At 42.7% G+C, this 24,709-nt stretch overlaps 1 long non-coding RNA gene across 2 annotated transcripts in view; it reads left to right on the top strand.

Moving 5' to 3' along the window:
* Positions 1-24,709, top strand: part of LOC138669637 (uncharacterized) — a 372,477-nt gene that overhangs the window by 307,806 nt on the left and 39,962 nt on the right. For both annotated transcript variants that reach the window (XR_011319206.1, XR_011319205.1), the window contains one exon: positions 1,189-1,275. This is a non-coding gene — a long non-coding RNA (uncharacterized lncRNA). The remainder of the gene's footprint in view (positions 1-1,188; positions 1,276-24,709) is intronic.

Below are 24,709 nucleotides of genomic sequence, written 5' to 3'. Positions count from 1 at the left end.
CTTTCTTAATGTGTGGCATCTACATTAGGAAGGATCAGTAAGGAGACATTTCATTATATTGTACTTTTTGGCAAATCTTATTAATTATGAATGAATGGTACTTCCCAGATGAAAACAAAATGTTACATCCTATGATGTTAGATTCTACATTCTATTACTTTTGTGAAGCCTTTCACTTGCTTGGCACTTTGTGCATTACTCTTCTCTTTTTACTTAAAGAAGCACTCGCGTTATTTTCTATTTTTTAGAACCTAAACTCGAACTGTAAAAGTCGGGGTTTGTACCAGCCACCTAGTGTCCAGTACTGAACCTTTAACACGGACTTATGGAAGTTCAGGAGACCGGGGATGAGAGAGAGAGACTCCCAATTGATTTCGATGGAGTTCAGTTCAAGCTGAACATAGAGTACAGTTGTGGTACCCGAATCAAACTGTACCAGAACCCGAACTTACATAGGTCTGCTCATTCCTACTGCCTAAACCTGTGTAAATGTTATTGTCAGTGCTTTAATATACTCACCGATCGTCACCTTCTCAGTATCCAGCGCTGCTCCACTCCTTTTCTAAGTCACATGACGGTCATTCAGACTTTTCGGATCAAACCGTGTTCTCTGTGACCCTGAAGTAAATTTTTCATTGTAGGCCTATGAAGCGTCAGAACTATGCGCCACAGGCTAATATTGTAAGAGAGACTTCCGGCTCACACACAATATAGAGTGAACCAGATAGTCTGAATCGCCGTTATATGACTAAGTAGAGGAGGGAGCAGTGTTGGATACTGGAAAAGGCGGCGAGCAGTGACTATATTAGCACACTATACATATATGCTAGCCACCTTAGGGAGAGACCCAAGTTGGGCTAAATGTAGCGGGACGAAAGAGACCGAAAAGCCCTCTACTTAAAGGAAATACATAGTGGATGCTTTCCTGAAACGGAAAGTACTTGCAAGCAGCATAATACAAAGAATAGCAGGTTTACCCAGAATCCTTTGCAGTAGGCACACTGACACTACACGACACTAACATTTACACAGATTTAGGGAATTAAACAATGAGAGGGCGTGCTTCTTTAAATAACCAACAGAAATCCTTATTGTGTTGTACACTAAAGCTGCAGCCTGGTCATGGTCACTTTGTCTACAAGCCTGCGAGTTCACATTACATATGCCTTCTTCTACCTTACATTGCAGGGAGAAAGTGAGAAAGACTTCTTGAATCAGTGGCGATGATGCGGCAGTAACTGGACATAGAAAATCAAAATGTTATTCCCTGTTTAGGTAACGTACTTCTGTTATTGTCTATTTTTCTGTCACTTATCTGTCGGTCTGTTTGTCTGTCCATCTGTCTCTGTAATTCAGATAGTGTATGTAGCCTTTAAGCAAATTAACAGCATAGAGCACACATTTTATTGTAGTCTACAAAGTTGAACTTAATTCTACACACTGAAGTGTTTTCCTATCATGTTTTAGTTGAATCATTGCAGGTACAATTTAGATTTGTATTGGTTATATATTAAGTTGCAATTTCAGCCTCAGATTGCATCATGCTTGACTCGTGAAACTCTTCAGTATGTCCTCTATGCTTATATCACTCTGGACAGGGCTGTTATGCCAGTAATTAATATAATGTTAAAAAGTCTTTAAAGGGAATCTGTCACCATACTTGACCTATCTAACCTATTAATATGGTCACACAGGTTATAGACTGCTGAAAATAGTCCTCCTTGTGTGTCTCATTTATCAGATGACTTGTTGAGAAATCATCTTTTATCACTTTATGTAAATGACCTCTACCATGGTATGGGTAGGATATTAGCTGGAAAAGAATTCTGGCTCCAGAGCATAATTTAAAAAGAAGGGGACATTACCAGTGTGATGTATAATGGCCTTGTAATGCTGCTGCAGTGCAGTATAGCGTAAATTCCACCAGGGGATGCTGGTGAGGGAAGAAAGGTTGCACACAGGTGCCACCAGGTGGTGAAAAAGCAGTCAGACCAGCCGAGTCAGCAACAATCGGAAACAGAAGTACCAGAGGTAACAACAATACACGTGTTCAAATACAAACCAGAAGTCAGAGCCAGACAGGAGCAGAGATAACCGAGACATGAGACAGTCAAACAGGTCAGAAGACAAGCCGGGTCACATACCAAGAGGTCCAAGCACAAGGAGCAAACACTAAGACAAGCTGGGTAGCAGGAACGCGAAATCACAGGAACAGAGCAAATGGGCAGAGGACAAAACACGGTATCAAGGGGTCAGCTGATCTAGCCTGGGAGCATGAACCATCACTGACATTGGTCTGCAGGCCACAGCAGACTGAAATAGCCACACAGAACCCAAAACGAGGCAGAGAAGGTTAACCCCCGCATGAGCAGACCGGGGAGAGAATAACCAGAAACAAACCCCGTCCTGGATCATGTCAGGCCTCTCTCTCTGCTCTCCTGATATCTCACTGCAGAGCTGTGTTTGATTATAACTGTAAGCGGTTCCTTTCAACTTCCATTTCACAGACAGACAGGGTTGCAATACAGCAGAGCTCAGAGATAAGTAAAAAATATATTTGCAAGAAGATAAAGTTAATTCTCCTGTTTTTGTTAGTTACTTGTCTCACTCTGGTAACTTCCCCTTCATGTAAAATAAGCTCTGGAGGAAGAATTACCTTCCAGACACTGTCCTACCCCCAGAGCCTGGAAGAGATTATTTACATATAAGAAAAACATGGATTTCTCTGAAATAGGACATCAGATCACAGATATCAAGGACTCATTTTATTTAGCTTCTTATGACCTGCATGCTCATATAGACCGCTTAGGAGAGTTGATTCTACTGACAGATTCTGTTTAATACCATGGGGAGAATTTACTTAAAGAAGCAGTCCAGTAATAAGAAAACAAATACCATTGTCATGCCCTCCATCTGATTACCTGTCACTTTTCCATCTATTTATGTGTATAGTGTGCTTACTGCCATGCAATTCAGTCTTTTCTTTGCATCTCATCGGATTTCATCTTGATTACCAGATTCCAACACAACATCAAATAGGCTTCTGCAGCCAGTATTATGTCTACTGGTATAGCGGAGTGATTATCCTTTCTGTTATATTTTCCTAAAAAAATCTAGCGTATTATAAGTATACACTTAAGAAGGCTGAACTATCATCTCGTTCATCATAATTGTGTGACGGGAGCTGTCTAATAATCATCCGTAATTAAGATAGGAGTTTCCATCCTCCCTGTGAAAAATGTTTGGTACAGTCAATGCAGTTTCATCATACATGAACTACTGGCAACTGAGTAGCTGACACCCTTCAGAGAACAAAAATACATGAAATTCATAGGGGTCAACATGTGGTCACGTGACCTGAGGAGAAAAATACAGTATATATTGAACTTTATAATATATCTTAATAGAGAAAAATACCTCCTTCTCTACTCACCAATCTCTTTTTGTCTCTTGCAAGCAATTCACTCTAAAAAAAACTACCCAAATCTGTCTGCAGTAAGTGATCAAATTACACCTTATGCCTATAAAACTCTACAGGGAAACATAAGCAGAATTACCGAAGGAGAAACTGTTGTGATTTTTAGTGCAGAGGAGACTACTGCTAATAATGCAGGATACAAGTCATATAATAGAAATAGTGGCATTCCTCATGTACACACACAATAGCTTTTGCTGATAAGTTACCCGCACTAACACTATAGTCTACCCATCATTTATTTGGCTTGCCAATCAAATAGAAATGTATGCATGAGGCCTTATGTTATGTTTTCTTTCTTAGCAGTTTTATTTGAAATGTTTGACTGTATTAAACATGGATGCTAGTAGATGCTGGGTATTGCCCAGATAACCTCGCAGCCTAGCTGTGTGTCGGCTGTGTTCCCTTTTGTTATTGTGTGAAATCTGCTGATATTGGCATAGGCAGTATATTGAATAGATCTCTCGTCTGATCATCTTGTCAACACAATCCAGCTACTAGTAATAATGTAGCTATAATATGTACTTTCACTGTAGGCTGTAAAACAAGATATGTTTTAGCCAGTCCGAAGACTTTTATAGTGCTAAGCATTAAATCATGAAGTGTGGGAGGTCCAGGTACAGGTTTCCAAACTAGATACTTGTATTTAGTAAAGTACCACATGTCTAAAATTCATATAATTCTTGCTCTATTCACACAAAGTTATAGGACAATCAATACACAGTAAACATTTCTTGTTGTAAGACATTTTTCCGACTGAATAGTCCTATGCCCCACACTCGAAATCAAAGTAATTATATAGGTAAATGAAGCACTTGCAGTTACATTTAGGGTGCTTTCACATGGCGATTTGGCTTCAGTAAGACTACAATGGTGCCTACAGAGTGGACCTGTGCTCGGTCGTGCATCATTTTCAGGTATGTACACCTACTGGAGAAGGTAATTTGAAAGTCATTACTGACCCTTTAATGAGTCTTACTACATGACTTAGGATACAAGACAAATCAGAATCTCAATTTGCAGACACAGTGTTTTGGGGTATTGCCCCTCGTCAGTGCAAAGTATGAGAACTGAGTTGGCTAGGTGAGAGGCTCTGGACTGAGGTCTAAGGAGTAACATTTCTCCATGAGGACAGTCACATACCGACTCTGGCATGCCAATGTAAGGAGGCAATTTGCATATTAAATTTCCCAGAGTAGCATTGCATGGCAAATAAACCTTCTTATATTGGCATGCCACAGCTGGTATGTCAGCCTCCACAAGGAGAAACGTTACCCCTTAGAACTGGGAATAAATGAAGAGACAGAAGGATTTAAAACAAGCCTGCATCCACAGAGGATTTGTGTGCAGTTCTCCAAAATGCTTGGAACAACCTCCTTGCTGAGTTTCTTCGAAAGTTTTGTGCAACTCCACCTAGAATATTCGATGTTCCCATTAGAGGCAAAGGGAAGTCACACCAAATATTGATCTGAATTACATTTCCTTTTGTTAATTCACTTTGCATTGTGTTAATTGATTAAAAAGATCTATTAACACAGCTATTTTTGAAAGCATTCTTACTTTGCAGCATTTATTCAACAACTGCCTACATGTTTTGTTCAGTTCTGTATATATTGGTTACAGTGATTTAAAATAAGTTTATAAACTACAGCTCTCATTGTGTTTCAACTGGGTACACGGTTTTCCTGTGAATAAGGTCTCTGTGTACTCGGACTAAAGGTGCAGTATACTGTGTCCAGCAGAACAATGAAATAATAAAAATAGCAATGTTTTCTCACTTTGAATACTGTTTCCTATTTTTGGTAACATGATTGATTTCAGTTTAGGTGGCAAAAGAAGCATTATGAAATGTTACAAAGATGGACATATATATATATATATATATATATATATATATATATATATATATATATATACTGTATATATATATAGATTTTCAAAATAGAGGCAGCACTCCATAATTCAAGTGAAAAAAATGTGGAAGGTTTTAATCAACCCACATAGCTGGGCGACGTTTCAGCTCCATCTGAGCCTTTTTCAAGGCTTGAAAAAGGCTCAGATGGAGCTGAAACGTTGCCCAGCTATGTATTATGAATTATGGAGTGCTGTCTCTTTTTTGAATCTCTGTGAATCTGGTGCAATCATTGGACTGGTTGCCTGAGGCCCTGCACCTGAAGATAAGTATAAGCGTGGTGCTGTTCCTTTTCTTCTATTATATATATATATATATATATATATATAATATATTTTATCTGTAGTTTTCACATCCAGTTTGCACACTGATTAACGTTATCCACCTGCTGCCTCTATGTACACTAGAGACTATGCCCAAAGAGGCAGATGTGAGGAAATGTGTGTATAACCAGTCTGTGTGTGTATGCTAGTGCATCACATTTCATAAAGGGTAAAAATAGCTCTTTTATTAAAAACCTCTTTCATTATTGTTTTCATTTATTTTATAATTTCTACAAATACAAATAGAAATGGTGAGATTTTGTTATAAACTTTATTTTCTATTATAAAGCCCCAATGCACTTCACAACGCTCTACAGAGATTGTGACAATTTACATTAGCATAATCATAAACTTTTATATTAGCCACAATATGATGGCAATATAGACGGAATATACCCCAGCAATCAAGCATGTATCGTTTATACTGGGAAACCCTTTTCAAGGGGTTGTCCATTACTTTTATATTGATGACCTATGCTTGGGACACCTGGCACCCCCACCTTTCAGCTATTCTCCCTGGCAACAGCTGAGTGAAAATGGCATGCAGAGAGAAATACCACAGCGCCATATGCTGTTTTGTGGCCACTGATGGGTACTGCAGATCAGCTCTATTGAATAAAACAGAATATGATTTGCAGTACCCTGCTGCAGCCACTAAACACATATAATAGCAGTCCAATATGACTAACTACACCATGTTCCAAATTATTATGCAAATTGGATTTAAGTGTCATAAAGATTTAATTGTTTTGTTTTTCAAATAAACTCGTGGATGGCATTGTGTCTCAGGGCTCAATGGATCACTGAAATCAATCTTAAACACATGTGATAATTAGTTTTCCAGGTGATTGTAATTAAAGGAAAACTACTTAAAAATGATGTTACACATTATTAAGCAGGCCACAGGTGTTATGCAATATGGGAAATAAAAAGGATCTCTATGCTGCTGAAAAGCATTATAGTGCAATGCCTTGCACAAGGTATGAAAAAATTTGATATTTCATGAAAACATAAGAGTGATCATAATACTGTGAATAGATTTGTGACTGAAACAGAGCACAGACAGAGTTCATGCAGATAAAGGCATAATGAGGAAGGTTTCTGCCAGACAAATTAATTGGACTAAGAAAGCACCTGCCAAAATACCATTACAAAGCAGCAGTTATTTGAAGCTGCTGGCGCCTCTGGAGTCCCTCGAACCTTAAAGTGTAGAATCCTTCAAAGGCTTGCTGTGGTGCATAAACCTACTATTTGGCCACCCCTAAACAGTGTTCACAAGCAGAAACAGTTGCAGTGGGCCCAGACATACATGAAGACTAATTTTCAAACAGTCTTGTTTACTGATGAGTGTCGAGCAACCCTGGATGCTCCAGATGGAAGGAGTAGTGGATGGCCACCATGTCCCAACAAGGCTGCGACGTCAGCAAGGAGGTGAAGGAGTCATTTTTTGGGCCAGAATCATGTGGAAACAGCTGATAGGGCCCTTTAAGCTTCCTGAAGGTGTGAAAATTACCTCTGCAAAGTATATAGAGTTTCTAACTGACAGCTTTCTTCCATGGTATAAAAAGCAGAAACGTGCCTTCAGGAGCAAAATCATCTTCATGCATGACAATGCACCATCTCATGCTGCAAAGAATACCTCTGAGTCATTGGCTGCTATGGGCATAAAAGGAGATAAACTCATGGTGTGGCCACCATCTTTACCTGACCTCAACCCTATAGAGTACCTTTGGAGTATCATCAAGCTAAAGATCTATGAGGGTGGGAGGCCATTCACATCAAAATAGCAGCTGTGGCAGGCTATTCTAACTTCATGCAAAGAAATGCAAAGAAATACAAGCAGAAACTCTCCAAAAACTCACAAGTTCAATGGATGCAAGAATTGTGAAGGTTCCTATGTTAACATGTAACAGCCTGTTAGGATGTTTTGGAGTCAAATAGCTTTTTTGTTCAGTGAATGTGACCTCCTAATGCTGAAAATTCCACAAATGAGCATTTTCAGTTCTTTAAAACATATCAAATGTTTAGAAATTCTGCTGTGCCTAATAATTAAGAACAGTGCTTTTTGAGTTTTTATTACTTTTGGAGATTATACGTTTATCATTGGGAGGTTTCTTCAATAAAATTCTATGTATACTCTAATGGGTGATAACCTTTATTAGACTGACTGTCATTTGCACCGACCATTTAGGAAAATCCGAAAAAAATGTCATTTGCATAATAATTTGGAACATGTTGTAGATTGATCACTGTTTTTGGTATAAATTATATTACCACATGTCAAACAATTTAACAGTTGGTACATTAGATTCTAAGAAAACCAAAAGACTCAGCATTCATGAGCTGCATGTTTTTGAGTCTGTGTATTAGGTCTGGATCACACATGCGAGAAACACGTCCGTGTCTCACATGTGAAAACCAAGCTGTGGCGCCAGCACTCCAGAGCGGAGCGTGCAGCCGCATAGCAACACATGGAGCTGCACGCTTCTCTCTGGAGCGCTTGGTTTTCACATGCGAGACACGGACGTGTTTCTCGCTTGTGTGATCCCGGCCTTAGAATGATTAATTGAAAGTGGGTGTGTTCAAAATAATAGAAGTGTGGAGGTCAATTCGTGAGGTCAATCATTCTGTGAAGAAACAGGTGTGAATCAGTTGGCCCTGATTTAAAGGTGAAGCTAGGATATGTTGTACATGCATTTCTCTTTGAAAACCTGTGAACTATGGGTCGTTCGAGACATTGTTCAGAAAAACTGCCTGCTTTGATTAAAAAGTTGATGGGAGAGGGTAAAACTTATAAAGAAGTGCAGACACTGATAGGCTGCTCAGCTAATATGATCTCCAGTGCTTTAACCCCTTCACCCCCGGAGCTTTTTCCGCTTTTTCATTTTCATTTTTTGCTCCCCTCCTTCCCAGAGCCATAACTTTTTTGTTTTTCCGTCAATATGGCCATGTGAGGGCTTATTTTTTGCGGGACGAGATGTACTTTTGAAAGATACCATTGATTTTACCATGCCATGTAACAGAAAACGGGAAAAAAATTCCAAGTGTGATGAAATTGCAAAAAAAGTGCAATCTCACACTTGTTTTTTGTTTGGCTTTTTTGCTAGGTTCACTAAATACTAAAACTAACCTGCCATTATGATTCTCCAGGTCATTACGAGTTCATAGACACCAAACATGTCTAGGTTATTTTTTATCTAAGTGGTGAAAAAAAATTCCAAATTTTGCTTAAAAAAAAAAAAAAAATGCGCGATTTTCCGATATCCGTAGCGTCTCCAATTTTCGTGATCTGGGGTCAGGTGAGGGCTTATTTTTTGCGTGCCGAGCTGGTGTTTTTAATGATACCATTTTGGTGTAGATACGTTCTTTTGATCGCCCGTTATTGCATTTTAATGCAATGTCGCGGCGACCAAAAAAACGTTATTTTGGCGTTTTGATTTTTTTTCTCGCTACGTCATTTAGCGGTCAGGTTAACCCCTTCATGACCCAGCCTATTTTGACCTTAAAGACCTTGCCGTTTTTTGCAATTCTGACCAGTGTCCCTTTATGAGGTAATAACTCAGGAACGCTTCAACGGATCCTAGCGGTTCTGAGATTGTTTTTTCGTGACATATTGGGCTTCATGTTAGTCGTAAATTTAGGTCAATAAATTCTGCGTTTATTTGTGATAAAAGCGGAAATTTGGCGAAAATTTTGAAAATTTCGCAATTTTCACATTTTGAATTATTATTCTGTTAAACCAGAGAGATATGTGACACAAAATAGTTAATAAATAACATTTCCCACATGTTTACTTTACATCAGCACAATTTTGGAAACAAAATTTTTTTTTGTTAGGAAGTTATAAGGGTTAAAATTTGACCAGCGATTTGTCATTTTTACAACGAAATTTACAAAACCATTTTTTTTAGGGACCACCTCACATTTGAAGTCAGTTTGAGGGGTCTATATGGCTGAAAATACCCAAAAGTGACACCATTCTAAAAACTGCACCCCTCAAGGTACTCAAAACCACATTCAAGAAGTTTATTAACCCTTCAGGTGCTTCACAGCAGCAGAAGCAACATGGAAGGAAAAAATGAACATTTAACTTTTTAGTCACAAAAATTATCTTTTAGCAACAATTTTTTTATTTTCCCAATGGTAAAAGGAGAAACTGAACCACGAAAGTTGTTGTGCAATTTGTCCTGAGTACGCTGATACCTCATATGTGGGGGTAAACCACTGTTTGGGCACATGGTAAGGCTTGGAAGGGAAGGAGCGCCATTTGACTTTTTGAATGAAAAATTATTTCCATCGTTAGCGGACACCATGTCGCGTTTGGAGAGCTCCTGTGTGCCTAAACATTGGCGCTCCCCCACAAGTGACCCCATTTTGGAAACTAGACCCCCCAAGGAACTTATTTAGATGCCTAGTGAGCACTTTAAACCCTCAGGTGCTTCACAAATTGATCTGTAAAAATGAAAAAGTACTTTTTTTTCACAAAAAAATTCTTTTCGCCTCAATTTTTTCATTTTCACATGGGCAGTAGGATAAAATGGATCATAAAATTTGTTGGGCAATTTCTCCCGAGTACGCCGATACCTCATATGTGGGGGTAAACCACTGTTTGGGCACACGGCAGGGCTCGGAAGGGAAGGCGCGCCATTTGACTTTTTGAATGGAAAATTAGCTCCAATTGTTAGCGGACACCATGTCGTGTTTGGAGAGCCCCTGTGTGCCTATGCATTGGAGCTCCCCCACAAGTGACCCCATTTTGGAAACTAGACCCCCCAAGAAACTTATCTAGATGCATATTGAGCACTTTAAACCCCCAGGTGCTTCACAGAAGTTTATAACGCAGAGCCATGAAAATAAAAAATAATTTTTCTTTCCTCAAAAATGATTTTTTAGCCTGGAATTTCCTATTTTGCCAAGGATAATAGGAGAAATTGGACCCCAAATATTGTTTTCCAGTTTGTCCTGAGTACGCTGATACCCCATATGTGGGGGTAAACCACTGTTTGGGCGCACGGCAGGGCTCGGAAGGGATGGCACGCCATTTGGCTTTTTAAATGGAAAATTAGCTCCAATCATTAGCGGACACCATGTCTTGTTTGGAGAGCCCCTGTGTGCCTAAACATTGGAGATCCCCCAGAAATGACCCCATTTTGGAAACTAGACCCCCAAAGGAACTAATCTAGATGTGTGGTGAGGACTTTGAACCCCCAAGTGCTTCACAGAAGTTTATAACGCAGAGCCATGAAAATAATAAATACGTTTTCTTTCCTCAAAAATAATTATTTAGCCCAGAATTTTTTATTTTACCAAGGGTTACAGGAGAAATTGGACCCCAAAAGTTGTTGTCCAGTTTCTCCTGAGTACGCTGATACCCCATGTGTGGGGGTAAACCACTGTTTGGGCACACGTCGGGGCTCAGAAGGGAAGTAGTGACTTTTGAAATGCAGACTTTGATGGAATGGTCTGCGGGCGTCACATTGCGTTTGCAGAGCCCCTGGTGTGCCTAAACAGTAGAAACCCCCCACAAGTGACCCCATTTTAGAAACTAGACCCCCCAAGGAACTTATCTAGATATGTGCTGAGCACTTTGAACCCCCAAGTGCTTCACAGACGTTTACAACGCAGAGCCGTGAAAATAAAAAATCATTTTTCTTTCCTCAAAAATGATGTTTTAGCAAGCATTTCTTTATTTTCCCAAGGGTAACAGGAGAAATTGGACCCCAGTAATTGTTGCGCAGTTTGTCCTGAGTATGCTGGTACCCCATATGTGGGGGTAAACCACTGTTTGGGTGCACGTCGGGGCTCGGAAGTGAGGGAGCACCATTTGACTTTTTGAATACAAGATTGGCTGGAATTAATGGTGGCGCCATGTTGCGTTTGGAGACCCCCTGATGTGCCTAAACAGTGGAAACCCCTCAATTCTAACTCCAACACACCCCTAACCCTTATCCCAACTGTAGCCGTAACCCTAATCACAACCCTAACCACAACCCTAACCCCAACACACCCGTAACCCCAACACACCCCTAACCCTAACCACAACCCTAATTCCAACCCAACCCTAGCCCTAAGGCTATGTGCCAACGTTGCGGATTCGTATGAGATTTTTCAGCACCATTTTTGAAAAATCCGCGGGTAAAAGGCACTGCGTTTTACCTGCGGATTTACCGCGGATTTCCAGTGTTTTTTGTCCGGATTTCACCTGCGGATTCCTATTGAGGAACAGGTGTAAAACGCTGCGGAATCCGCACAAAGAATTGACATGCTGCGGAAAATACAACGCAGCGTTCCCGCGCGGTATTTTCCGCACCATGGGCACAGCGGATTTGGCTTTCCATATGTTTACATGGTACTGTAAACCTGATGGAACACTGCTGCGGATCCGCAGCAGCCAATCCGCACCGTGTGCACATAGCCTAATTCTAAAGGTATGTGCACACGCTGCGGAAAACGCTGCGGATCCGCAGCAGTTTCCCATGAGTTTACAGTTCAATGCAAACCTATGGGAAACAAAAATCGCTGTACACATGCTGCGGAAAAACTGCACGGAAACGCAGCGGTTTACATTCCGCAGCATGTCACTTCTTTCTGCGGATTCCGCAGCGGTTTTACAACTGCTCAAATAGAAAATCGCTGTTGTAAAACCGCATTGAAATGCGCAGAAAAAACATGGTAAATCCGCCATAAATCCGTAGCGGTTTAGCACTGCGGATTTATCAAATCCGCAGCGGAAAAATCCGCAGAGGAACAGAATACGTGTGCACATACCGAAACCCTAACCCTAACCCTACCCCTAACCCTACCCCTAACCCTACCCCTAACCCTACCCCTAACCCTAGTTCTTACCCCAACCTTAGTGGGGAAAAAAAAATATTTTTTTTATTGTCCCTACCTATGGGGGTGACAAGGGGGGGGGGGGGTTCATTTACTTTTTTTTTTTATTTTGATCACTGAGATATAACTTATCTCAGTGATCAAAATTCACTCTGGAACGAATCTGCCGGCCGGCAGATTCGGCGGGCGCACTGCACATGCGCCCGCCATTTTGGAAGATGGCGGCGCCCAGGAAAGAAGACGGACGGTCCCCGGGAGGCCAGGTAAGTATAAGGGGGGGGAGATCAGGGCACGGGGGGGGGGCGTCGGAGCACGGTGGGGTGGACCGGAACACGGGGGGGGTGGATTGGAGCACGGAGTGGGGGATCGCTGTGCGGGCGGGTGGATCGGAGCACGGGGGGGGATCGCTGTGCGGGTGGGGGGGATCGCTGTGCGGGGGGGATCGCTGTGCGGGGGGGGGGATCGGAGTGCGGGGGGGTTTGATTGGAGCACGGGGGGTGTGATTGGAGCACGGGGGGAGCGGGCAGGAGGACGGGGGAGCGGAGCACAGGACCGAGGGGAGCAGACCGCAGATCCGGGGGCTGGGGGGGCGATCGGAGGAGTGGAGTGGGTGCACATTAGTGTGTCCAGCCATGGCTGATGATATTGCAGCATCGGCCATGGCTGGATTGTAATATTTCACCATTTTTTTAGGTGAAATATTACAAATCGCTCTGATTGGCAGTTTCACTTTCAACAGCCAATCAGAGCGATCGTAGCCACGAGGGGGTGAAGTGGGTGCACATTAGTGTGTCCAGCCATGGCCGATGATATTGCAGCATCGGCCATGGCTGGATTGTAATATTTCACCATTTTTTTAGGTGAAATATTACAAATCGCTCTGATTGGCAGTTTCACTTTCAACAGCCAATCAGAGCGATCGTAGCCACGAGGGGGTGAAGTCACCCCCCCCTGGGCTAAACTACCACTCCCCCTGTCCCTGCAGATCGGGTGAAATGGGAGTTAACCCTTTCACCCGATCTGCAGGGACGCGATCTTTCTTTTTTTTGGGTCGGAATGGCACCGACTTTCATGACGCAGCGTATGCGTCAAAGGTCGGGAAGGGGTTAATCCTTTGTTTTTATTGATAGATCAGGCGATTCTGAACGCGGCGATACCAAATATGTGTATGTTTGATTTTTTTTTAATTGTTTTATTTTGATTGGGGCGAAAGGGGGGTGATTTGAACTTTTATATATTTTTTATTTTTTTTATATTTTTAATCACTTTTTTTTTTTAATTTTGGCATGCTTCAATAGCCTCCACAGGAGGCTAGAAGCATGCATAACTCGATCGGCTCTGCTACGTAGAGGTGAAGTACAGATCACCTCTATGTAGCAGAAATGCAGGGTTGCTTTGAACGCCGACCACAGGGTGGCGCTCAAAGCAATCGGCCATCAACAACCATAGAGGTCTGAAGGAGACCTCTGGTGGTAATGACGATGCACTGCTGACCCCCGATCATGTGACGGGGGTCCGCAGTGCGAGGATCTCCGGCCGCGCGGCCGGGAGCGCTAGTTAAATGCCGCTGTCAGCGCTTGACGGCGGCATTTAACTAGTTAATGGGCGCGGGCGGATCGCGATTCCGCTCGCGCTCATTGCGCGCACATGTCAGCTGTACAAAACAGCTGACATGTCGCGGCTTTGAGGTGGGCTCACCGCCGGAGCCCACCTCAAAGCAGGGGATCTGCCAGCTGACGTACTATTCCGTCAGCTGGCAGAAAGGGGTTAAAATGGAATGCCAAACCAGAGAGATGTGGAAGAAAATGGAAGACTACCATTTGAATGGATGGAGGAATAGCCAAAACGGCAAAGGCTCAGCCAATGATCAGCTCAAGGATGATCAAAGACAGTCTCACGTTACCTGTGAGGACTGTGACAAAAGATGCCAGTGTGAAGCTAATCTCTTAGCAAGATGTTCCTTTCAAAGTCCGACTGTTTAAAAAACAAACTTGTACTGAAGCGGATACAATTTGTCAAAGAACACATCAACTGGCCTAAAGATAAAAGTAGAAACATTTTGTGGACTGATGAAAGAAAAATTATTTTTGGGTCCAATGGCCGCAGACAGTTCGTCAGACGACCCCCAAATTCTGCATTCAAGCCACAGTACAATCTGAAGACAGTGAAGAATGGTGGTGCGAGCATCATGATATGGGCATGTTTCTCTTACAATAATGCCGGATCTATTGACCAGGACTCATGGACCAGTTTGCATATATTAGAAAACTTGAAGAGGTCATGTTGCCTTTCGCTGATAGGAGATGCCCTTGAAATGGGTGTTTCAACAATACAACAACCTTAAACTCACCAGTAAACAAGCAAAGTCTTGGTTTCAGTCCAACAAAATTGAGGTTTCGGAGTTGGCAGCCCAATTTCCAGACGTTTATTCGATAGATCACTTGTGGGGTGATATTAAAAATGTCATTTCTGAGGCAAAGACAACAAAAGCGAAAAAAAACTGTGGAATGTACTCCAAGCATCCTGGGCTGGAATAACAGTTGACATGTGACAGAAGTTGGTTGATTGTATGCAACATAGATGTGAAGCAGATCTTAAAAAAAACTGTGGCTATACAACTAAATATTAGGTTAGTGATTCACAGGAATGCTAAATCTACAAAAAAGTACATACTGTGAGTCTGTAAAGACAAATGCAAACACTACTATTTTTTTTTTTTTTTGAACAGCCAAATGTTAATTTTTTTAATTTTCTGTAAAGTAGTTAAAATTATATACATTTCTCTTCATATTTTGGATTAGAAAACAGTGTGCAATGTTCCCAGTTCATGTAAATAAAACACTACTATAAAGATATTGTGATTAACTCATGTTTTTGAGCACACTGATATTATTTTGAACACTACTGTACAAAGCTGGGGTGTTCCGCTTCACACCGTTTACATCCAGTAGCTGCTGGAGGTGAAAGCTGATTAGTTGGGATCTTCTATTGATGACCTATCCCAAGTGCAGGTCATCAACATAATTGTAAGCAAACCGTTAAAGTTCTCTGCTACTATCTCTTGCTGGGTTGTTTTTATTGATCCACACATGGAGTGCTCTATTCTATTACGTTTCTTAACTGATAAATGGGGCTATACATTTGTTACATTTGCATGCATTTTACTGTACAATAGAATTACCAAAAATCAGTCAGTTCCTAAATGTAACCTGTTCCCATGACTGTTGTAATATGCAGGTGTTTCATATAATTGTAATGGTAACCAGTCGTTGAAATTAATTAGTATTAAGTGAAGTGTTAAAAAACTAAAACAAAACCGTTCCCTTGCATTTTGTCTCATTTAAGTCGGTTTCACATTAGCATTTCTGTGCGCAGCGTATGATCCGCATACATCCACCTGCATCATGCGTACATATCTTTAACATGGTGTACGCAGGGACCTGCTTTTGCATGCCGATGCGTACACCTGCAGTGTGCGGCTAACGCAACATGTTTCATTTTTGAGGTGTGAAATATTTCGCAATCGTCCGCATGCGGACGATTGCGTTTAATTGCATCAGTAAAGCATTACTGTCTATGGGAAAGCATTGGTACGCAAGAACATGCTTACGCATGTGTTCGATACTCATGCGTACTTTAGACTGTGCATGTCCAGAAAATTGTCACCTCCTTCACCATGCCTATAAAAAATGCAAACTCGTTCCAAAATGTATTTAAACGCATGCACGCAGTGTTTTTGTTTGCGTCATGCGCAAAATGATGCGCAGGCGTAAGCATGCTTTTGCATGCATTTTGGCTTGCGCATGCTGATACGCTACGCACATAAATGCTAATGTGAACCTAGCCTTACTAACATGTAGTACTTTAAAATGAGTGAAACTCAAGATTTCAGCTGCCAAAGGCATTAAGTAAAACGATCCCCAACCTTTCATATTATTGTACATAAGGAAGTTCAATTCATGTTGAAGGTCCAACTCCTGTGTATTCTACTTACAGTTTCTTGGTCATACCAGAAAATACTAACTATGCTTATACTACCCAAACTATGGTGTAGTCTTGTTAGGGTTGGCGGAACGCACCGAGTGTATATATATATATATATATATATATATATATATAAATAGGTGCGTTCGCAACCCGGGGTGCACCGTGCAGGAGAGGAGCCTGCTGCTGGCAAATGGTGGCGCTATATGGCGGTATAAGCGAACTCTGTTAACTCCACAGAGTCACTGGAAATAAGATGCTGTGCCCTGTTAGCGTCACAGGGGAACACAGCTAACTGCTGAGCTGGAGGCAGTCAGTGGTCACGCACCCAGAAAAGCATACAAACGGTCCTCACCGGAGGAGCCGGTATTCTAGGGGTTTATTTCAGCCGGGTCCCTGAATACATTCATGCAATACTCCTCACCGGAGGTGCCAGTATTCTAGGGGCTTATTTCAGCTGGGTCCCTGAACACACACATACAGGCGCAACCACAATTAACAAGCTCATGACATGAGGTGATACTAGTGCATGGCCGTGCGGCCATGCGAACCTTCTATAGCTGCAGCATGTACAGGACCTTCCAAGAAGGACCAATGGAAGGCTGCCACAGAACTTGATCAGGTACAGGGCCTTCCTGGAGGACCAATGGAAGTCGCTGCAGTACCTGAGCATGTGACCCTAGACCTCCACTGAGAGATCTTACCCTGGGCATGCTCAGTGTGTGCAAAGCAGGACTTAGTCCCAGAAAAGCCTGCTCGCCGCAGACCAGTGCAGGGTACAATAGCAGAGCCTGAAAAGGCAGCAGTAACCCCTTGCACAGTATCAGGCTGAGTGAGACGCTGGGACCGATGTCTCCGCTGAGCAGGCTCCACTGCGGCTGATGCAGAATGGGAGACCGCAGCAGACATGGTTCAAGATTCCCCCTGTGCAGCGGCGGGAACTCGACTCCTAACAAGTCTTATCATGCTATGTTTAAATTGCAAGAATTGTAGTTGTATTGCAAGAATTGTAGTTGTGCCCATTAAACATTCCTATTCCATACTGCCACGCAGTTCTCTAATCCACGATCAGCTGCCACAACATTAGATGTGATCAGCAGCTGTTGCATGTAACTTCTACTTCAAATCTCATGTCAATAGGACTGGTTTTTAACCCCTTCCCGACCTGTGACACAGCGTATGCATCATGAAAGTCGGTGCCAATCCGACCTGTGACGCATATGCTGTGTCACAGAAAGATCGCGTCCCTGCAGATCGGGTGAAAGGGTTAACTCCCATTTCACCCGATCTGCAGGGACAGGGGGAGTGGTAGTTTAGCCCAGGGGGGGTGGCTTCACCCCCTCGTGGCTACGATCGCTCTGATTGGCTGTTGAAAGTGAAACTGCCAATCAGAGCGATTTGTAATATTTCACCCATTATAACGGGTGAAATATTACAATCCAGCCATGGCCGATGCTGCAATATCATCGGCCATGGCTGGAAATACTAGTGTGCCCCCACCCCACCGATCGCCCCCCCAGCCCCCCGATCTGGCCGGTACACTGCTCCGGCTCCCCTCCATCCAGTGCTCCGGTCCCCCCCGTGCTCTTGTCCGCTCCCCCCGTGCTCCAATCACCCCCCCGTGCTCCAATCACCCCCCCTGCATTCAGATCCACCCCCCCGTGCTCCGTTCCACCCCCCATGCTCCGTTCCAGCCCCCCCGTGCTCCGTTCCACGCCCCCCCGTGCTCCGTTCCACGCCTGCCGCGCTCCTATTCCCCCCCCCGTGCTCCGATCCCCCCCCCGTGGTCCCCCCCACCCCATCATACTTACCGATCCAGCCGGGGTCCCGTCCGTCTTCTCCCTGGGCGCCGCCATCTTCCAAAATGGCGGGCGCATGCGCAGTGCGCCCGCCGAATCTGCCGGCCGGCAGATTCGTTCCAAAGTGCATTTTGATCACTGAGATAGATTATATCTCAGTGATCAAAATAAAAAAAATAATACATGACCCCCCCCCCCCCTTTGTCACCCCCATAGGTAGGGACAATAAAAAAATAAAGAAATTTTTTTTTTCCACTAATGTTAGAATAGGGTTAGGGTTAGGGTTAGGGCTAGGGTTAGGGTTAGGGGTAGGGTTAGGGCTAGGGGTAGGGTTAGGGGTAGGGTTAGGGGTAGGGCTAGGGTTAGGGTTAGGGCTAGGGTTAGGGCTAGGGTTAGGGGTAGGGTTAGGGGTAGGGTTAGGGCTAGGGTTAGGGTTTCGGTATGTGCACACGTATTCTGGTCCTCTGCGGATTTTTCCGCTGCGGATTTGATAAATCCGCAGTGCTAAACCGCTGCGGATTTATGGCGGATTTACCGCGTTTTTTTCTGCGCATTTCACTGCGGTTTTACAATTGCGATTTTCTATTTGAGCAGTTGTAAAACCGCTGCGGAATCCGCACAAAGAAGTGACATGCTGCGGAATGTAAACCGTTGCGTTTCCGTGCAGTTTTTCCGCAGCATGTGTACAGCGATTTTTGTTTCCCATATGTTTACTTTGAACTGTAAACTCATGGGAAACTGCTGCGGATCTGCAGCGTTTTCCGCAGCGTGTGCACATACCTTTAGAATTAGGCTATGTTCACACGGTGCGGATTTGGCTGCGGATTGGCCGCTGCGGATTCACAGCAGTATTCCATCAGGTTTACAGTACCATGTAAACATATGAAAAACCAAATCCGCTGTGCCCATGGTGCAGAAAATACCGCGCTGAAACGCTGCGTTGTATTTTCCGCAGCATGTCAATTCTTTGTGCGGATTCCGCGGCTTTTTACACCTGTTCCTCAATAGGAATCCGCAGGTGAAATCCGCACAAAAAACACTGGAAATCCGCGGAAAATCCGCAGGTAAAACGCAGTGCCTTTTACCCGCGGATTTTTCAAAAATGGTGCGGAAATATCTCACACGAATCCGCAACGTGGGCACATAGCCTTAGGGTTAGGGTTGGTTGTGGTTAGGGTTGTTATTAGGGTTATGGCTACAGTTGGGATTAGGGTTAGGGGTGTGGGGGGGTTAGTGTTGGAGGTAGAATTGAGGGGTTACCACTGTTTAGGCACATCAGGGGTCTCCAAACGCAACATGGCGCCACCATTGATTCCAGCCAATCTCGTATTCAAAAAGTCAAATGGTGCTCCCTCACTTCCGAGCCCTGAAGTGTGCCCAAACAGTGGTTTACCCCCACATATGGGGTATCAGTGTACTCAGGATAAACTGCGCAACAATTACTGGGGTCCAATTTCTCCTGTTACCCTTGTGAATCTAAAAAAAATGCTTGCTAAAACATCATTTTTGAGGAAAGAAAAATGATTTTTTATTTTCACGGCTCTGCGTTGTAAACGTCTGTGAAGCACTTGGGGGTTCAAAGTGCTCACCACATATCTAGATAAGTTCCTTGGGGGGTCTAGTTTCTAAAATGGGGTCACTTGTGGGGGGTTTCTACTGTTTAGGCACATCAGGGGCTCTGCAAACGCAACGTGACGCCCGCAGAGCATTCCATCAAAGTCTGCATTTCAAAACGTCACTACTTCAATTCCGAGCCCCGGCATGTGCCCAAACAGTAGTTTACCCCCACATATGGGGTATCACCGTACTCAGGAGAAACTGGACAACAAATATTGGGGTCAAATTTCTCCTGTTACCCTTGGGAAAATTAAAAAATTCTGGGCTAAATAATTATTTTTGAGGAAAGAAAACGTATTTATTATTTTCACGGCTCTGCATTATAAACTTCTATGAAGCACTTGGGGGTTCAAAGTGCTCACCACACATCTAGATAAGTTCCTTTCGGGGTCTAGTTTCCAAAATGGGGTCACTTGTGGGGGGTTTCTACTGTTAAGCCACATCAGGGGCTCTGCAAACGCAACGTGACGCCCACAGAGCATTCCATCAAAGTCTGCATTTCAAAGCGTCACTACTTCACTTCCGAGCCTCGGCATGTGCCCAAACAGTGGTTTACCCCCACATATGGGGTATCAGCGTACTCAGGAGAAACTGGACAACAACTTTTGGGATCCAATTTCTCCTGTTACCCTTGGGAAAATAAAAAATTCTGGGCTAAATAATTATTTTTGAGGAAAGAAAACGTATTTATTATTTTCACGGCTCTGCATTATAAACTTCTATGAAGCACTTGGGGGTTCAAAGTGCTCACCACACATCTAGATAAGTTCCTTTCGGGGTCTAGTTTCCAAAATGGGGTCACTTGTGGGGGGTTTCTACTGTTAAGCCACATCAGGGGCTCTGCAAACGCAACGTGACGCCCACAGAGCATTCCATCAAAGTCTGCATTTCAAAATGTCACTACTTCACTTCCGAGCCCCGGCATGTGCCCAAACAGTGGTTTAACCCCACATATGGGGTATCATTGTACTCAGGAGAAACTGGACAACAACTTTTGGGGTCAAATTTCTCCTGTTACCCTTTGTAAAATAAAAAATTGCAGGCTAAAAGATCATTTTTGAGAAAATAATTTTTTTTTTTTATTTTCATGGCTCTGCGTTATAAACTTCTGTGAAGCACTTGGGGGTTCAAAGTCCTCACCACACATCTAGATTAGTTCCTTTGGGGGTCTAGTTTCCAAAATGGGGTCATTTCTGGGGTATCTCCAATGTTTAGGCACACAGGGGCTCTCCAAACGTGACATGGTGTCCGCTAATGATTGGAGCTAATTTTCCATTTGAAAAGCCAAATGGCGTGCCATCCCTTCCGAGCCCTGCCGTGCGCCCAAACAGTGGTTTACCCCCACATATGGGGTATCAGCGTACTCAGGACAAACTGGACAACAATATTTGTGGTCCAATTTCTCCTATTATCCTTGGCAAAATAGGAAATTCCAGGCTAAAAAATCATTTTTGAGGAAAGAAAAATTATTTTTTATTTTCATGGCTCTGCGTTATAAACTTCTGTAAAGCACCTGGGGGTTTAAAGTGCTCAATATGCATCTAGATAAGTTCCTTGGGGGGTCTAGTTTCCAAAATGGGGTCACTTGTGGGGGAGCTCCAATGCATAGGCACACAGGGGCTCTCCAAACGCGACATGGTGTCCGCTAACAATTGGAGCTAATTTTCCATTCAAAAAGTCAAATGGCACGCCTTCCCTTCCGAGCCCTGCCGTGTGCCCAAACAGTGGTTTACCCCCACATATGAGGTATCGGCGTACTCGGGAGAAATTGCCCAACAAATTTTATGATCCATTTTATCCTACTGCCCATGTGAAAATGAAAAAATTGAGGCGAAAAGAATTTTTTTGTGAAAAAAAAGTACTTTTTCATTTTTACAGATCAATTTGTGAAGCACCTGAGGGTTTAAAGTGCTCACTAGGCATCTAAATAAGTTCCTTGGGGCGTCTAGTTTCCAAAATGGGGTCACTTGTGGGGGAGCTCCAATTTTTAGGCACACGGGGGCTCTTCAAACGTGACATGGTGTCCGCTAAAGAGTGGAGCCAATTTTTGATTCAAAAAGTCAAATGGCGCTCCTTCCCTTCCAAGCCCTGCCGTGCGCCCAAACAGTGGCTTACCCCCACATATGAGGTATCAGCGTACTCAGGACAAATTGCACAACAACTTTCGTGGTTCAGTTTCTCCTTTTACCATTGGGAAAATAAAAAAATTGTTGCTAAAAGATAATTTTTGTGACTAAAAAGTTAAATGTTCATTTTTTCCTTCCATGTTGCTTCTGCTGCTGTGAAGCACCTGAAGGGTTAATAAACTTCTTGAATGTGGTTTTGAGTACCTTGAGGGGTGCAGTTTTTGGAATGGTGTCACTTTTGGGTATTTTCAGCCATATAGACCCCTCAAACTGACTTCAAATGTGAGGTGGTCCCTAAAGAAAATGGTTTTGTAAATTTCGTTGTAAAAATGACAAATCGCTGGTCAAATTTTAACCCTTATAACTTCCTAACAAAAAAAAATTTTGTTTCCAAAATTGTGCTGATGTAAAGTAAACATGTGGGAAATGTTATTTATTAACTATTTTGTGTCACATATCTCTCTGGTTTAACAGAATAAAAATTCAAAATGTGAAAATTGCGAAATTTTCAAAATTTTCGCCAAATTTCCGTTTTTATCACAAATAAACGCAGAATTTATTGACCTAAATTTACCACTAACATGAAGCCCAATATGTCACGAAAAAACAATCTCAGAACCGCTAGGATCCGTTGAAGCGTTCCTGAGTTATTACCTCATAAAGGGACACTGGTCAGAATTGCAAAAAACGGCAAGGTCTTTAAGGTCAAAATAGGCTGGGTCATGAAGGGGTTAAGAATGACATGTTACCGGTATATGGTATGTGTTATAATAGGGATATTTAACTGTGCTCAGCTGATTGCATTGACAGCTTGTCTACCCCTGACGAAGCGGCTTTTTTCTGCCGCGATACGCGTTGGGCTCATCTGCCTCCCGGGCCTGTCACACTCTTGGCTGCCGTTTTCACCCTCCCTACTTCAGGTGATTATTGGGTGATTAGGTTGCACACTGCCATGTCTGGGGTATTTTTCCTCATGGGACTACTCTGTTTGTTGCCTCTATTAGGAGGTGGCATGGGCTATATCCTCTTCATCATACTCTGATTTACTATGGTGCGCCAACTTTTGGGCTTATATCTGTGCATTAGCTAGGGATATAAAAGACCCTTCATTTATGCACACTGAGTTTTGATGTCCCTTACTTGCGGTTGTACCCTTGTCTAGGAGTATACTTTGATCCTGTGTAGTGTGTCCCAATAGTGATATATATCTCATATTTTGTATAATATTCGTTACCACTTTGGTGCCATATCTGCAGCATATGCAGTGTTGTACAGGCCTTATGTGTGTGGGGAGGGGCAGTTGTTGTTTGTATTGGTTTTAACTGTTTTTAATTATGCTTCCAATAAAGTTGTTCCTTTTTGATATGCAATATTGGTGGTGTGCGAATATGTTTCAGTGGCTTCTTTTTTTGTTTGTTCTTCTTGTCTACCAATATGACACCCACTGCAGTCACCCATTTCTAAATTAATTGTTTTCATGCATTATACGGCACTAGTGAATGATTTCTATACAACTTTATTATAAAGCCATCTCATACCTATCCCTTTATAAAGAGGGACTCTACATAAAGGAAGTTATTATCAAAAAATGACCTATTGTTTCAGTCCAATATTTGTGTTACATGTATTTAAATGGCAGTTTTTTTATGCCATGACCTTTATGAAAAAAAAAGTAATCTGGCTACTTTCAAATTGGCCACTGGGCTTATTTAGACTCATATTTCCTGTCTTTTCATTAAGAGTTTTCAGCAAAGCTGTGGCTCTTGGAAGAAGGGGAAGAAAATACAAAAGCATAAAGCAATGAAAAAAAATCTGCTCATGAATGGGTTAAAATAATGCTGTCTGTATTACAAGTTTTGAAAATGTTGACATTTTTCATTCAAAACTACTTGGCTTCTATTATTTCCTTAGGGTATGTTCACACTGTATCTTTTTCCTGGAGTCAAAATTTCCAAGACATCCCTCCCATGGAGGTCGTCCTTCTTATCCTTTCAGGGACCGGAAACACACAAGAGGTTAAAAGGCCTCCCACCCACCTCACTCAGTGCATTTTCCAAGTAGTACACCAGGATTGATGCAACATTAGTAGTAGGAATTCATAAGGGAGGGAACTTCCCGTGCTCTCAGGATGGACTCCTGGAAACATAATTGCTGGTAGGTCTAATACCCGTTTTCCAGGACTTCCCTCCTGACAGCTCAATTTAGAATACCAAAGTATTTAATTCTAGGGTGGGACTACTGCCTGGAGAACCTTGCTTCCAAAATAAGTTTGTTGATTTTTAAATTTTACCACAAACCTTAGAAATTTCTAACAGCGGGGGTGTATTGGTACATGATAATATTCACTTTTTAGGTCTAATGTGCACATAATCGAACTGGCTGTTAGAGGGCAAGGATTTGTTATAAATCTTTTAGGTGGTGGCCCTGTAAATTCTATCATGTACCCCTTCGAAATGGTTTTTAATGTCCATTGGTCCTGGGATATTTTCTTCCAGTTTCCGGCGAACTGCCTGAACTGCCCCTACCTGACTGGCGTCACTGTCTCCTTGAGCCTGAACCTGAGCCAAAAAGGGGATCTTTACCCCTACCCCTTTGGGGTAACTGCACCTGCTCGACGTCCCTTTCTCCTATAGTCCTGT

The sequence above is a fragment of the Ranitomeya imitator genome, chromosome 3 (assembly GCF_032444005.1).
Source record: "Ranitomeya imitator isolate aRanImi1 chromosome 3, aRanImi1.pri, whole genome shotgun sequence".
Taxonomy (NCBI): domain Eukaryota; kingdom Metazoa; phylum Chordata; class Amphibia; order Anura; family Dendrobatidae; genus Ranitomeya; species Ranitomeya imitator.
Note: the sequence above shows the minus strand (reverse complement) of the source record. Positions and strands in the feature narration are given on the sequence as shown.